The 1,983-nt window shown below is 38.1% G+C and overlaps 1 non-coding gene across 1 annotated transcript; it reads right to left on the minus strand.

The window, feature by feature from the left end:
• Nucleotides 1-1,017: 1,017 nt before the first annotated feature.
• Nucleotides 1,018-1,090, minus strand: TRNAN-GUU (transfer RNA asparagine (anticodon GUU)). The gene has a single exon. It is a non-coding gene; the product is annotated as a tRNA-Asn (tRNA).
• Between the last annotated feature and the right edge of the window lie 893 nt (nt 1,091-1,983).

A 1,983-nucleotide genomic window follows, 5' to 3' on the forward strand; every position in this document is an offset into this window, starting at 1 on the left:
AAGCGTGGGCAACGAGGCAGGACAATGCAAAAGAGACTACAAGTTTTCTTTTAGAGCAGATTATCTGTCGTTTCGGTCCAGTGAAGGAACTAGTGTCAGACCGTGGAACCCATTTTTTGAATAAAGTGATCAAAAGCTTGACTGAAGCTTGGCAAATCAAGCATAATAAAATGACCCCCTATAATCCGCAAGCCAACGGGCAAGTCGAAAGTACTAATAAGCAGCTTGTGGGTATCTTGTCTAAAATAGTCTCTGAGAATAAATGAGACTGGGACAGGAAGTTGTATGTGGAAGTATGGGCGTATAATACAACGTTCAAGTGAGCTACCGGCCATATTCCATTTAAATTAGTTTATGGGGAAGAGTGTGTGTTACCCCTCGAATTCGAGTTGCCAACCATACGGTTTGCAATTAATCACTCTTTAGGAGATGAGGATGCACTCTTTGAACGTTTCACGACCATAGCCCACCTGGATGAACTGAAATTGCAGAGCTTATTACACCAGGAGGTAGCTGAACGTCGGATGAAGCAGTTGCACGACCTTAAAGCAAAGAAGTATACCTTTAAAAAAGGGCAATTAGTTCTGTACTACGATGCGCGTAGGGAGCTGTTTCCAGGGAAGTTGGAACCTAGATTGTCAGGATATGGAAAAATAGGTCTACGGCTCTACTAGCTGATCTGCAAAAGGGAGTAGAATTTAAAAATAAGGTTAATCTTAATAAGATTAAACCTTATTATTTCTAAGTATGCTAATACGGAAAAATGCATTGCAGGTATTGTATTTAAATGTATATACAGTGAAAGTGCTTATCATATATGCGTTAGGTTAAATCCTTGCCAAGATAAGCCAATAATCGGAGCTTTAACATTTGCCGATAAAATAGGACAACATATATTAAGAAAAAGATACATTCCCGTTATCCAGGATATGAAATCAGAGCACTTAGAAAACGTAAAAGCGCAGACTAGCTCTCATTAATTAAATCCCATCCCTATTTTGCTTATTTCTTTTTAAACTCCGGATGCAAGATTCGAACTTACAGCCTATGGATTAACAGTCCATTGCTCTACCAATTAAGCTAATCCGGAACCCCTGTATGGAAATTTATTTTTTTTCTTTAGCCATATTAAATCATATGAGGATTAATGAGTTTAAGAATAACTAAAATGCCTAAACACTGATATTAAGTTTCAATTATATCTACAAAACAGCACAAAAAAGAAACTATGATATTTTAGGTCGATTTGCCAAATAAACTTTCTAGTCGAAACAATAGATCCTTAAGATCTGATATTGGCAAGAACTTCATAAATCCTCCTTCCCATGCAATTTTAATTGTTTGAGCATTAAATAATGATTCAATCTTAAACGATATAAAAATATATCAAACAACTCGCCCATGCTGGGGCTGATCTGAGACCTGCAGAAGAGCTTAAAGCTGGTTGATAGGGTGGTTAATTCCTTATTTGGAGCACCCATATCTGGAGCAGAGATACCATCAGGGGAAACTTATCTGGTGCAGCAAAGGATATAAAGTGATTGAGCAAGAAGATGGAACCTTTGTGTGGGAGATCAAAGTCTTCTGCCATCATTGTTTACGAATATTGACAAGTATCCCTATTGAGTTTAATGAAGAAGATGGGATGGAGCCGTCAGTTCATCCTCTAAACATGTTAAATTTTGATTATCATAATTGCAAATAAAGGAGTTTGTGATGGCAGGCTGTGTAAACCCATTGTGGACGTACACATTATATTTTGACGGAGTGTCCAGGGGCCCTAATAAAAAAGGGAGTGTTGGAGTAGTAATCTGAGATCCCCAACGTAGAGTTACGATGAAGTTAGCTGCTTATCTCGAGGTAGGATTCACTAACAATATGGCGGAGTATAAAGCCTTGATTATGGGACTGCATATTGCCAAGCAAGGTGGTATTCGTCAGTTGTTAGTAAAAGGGGATTCCCAGTTGATCCTGAATCAATTA

The sequence above is a fragment of the Lygodium microphyllum genome, chromosome 1 (genome assembly GCF_053477565.2).
Source record: "Lygodium microphyllum isolate KBCC chromosome 1, Lygodium_microphyllum_v1.1.10, whole genome shotgun sequence".
Lineage (NCBI taxonomy): Eukaryota > Viridiplantae > Streptophyta > Polypodiopsida > Schizaeales > Lygodiaceae > Lygodium > Lygodium microphyllum.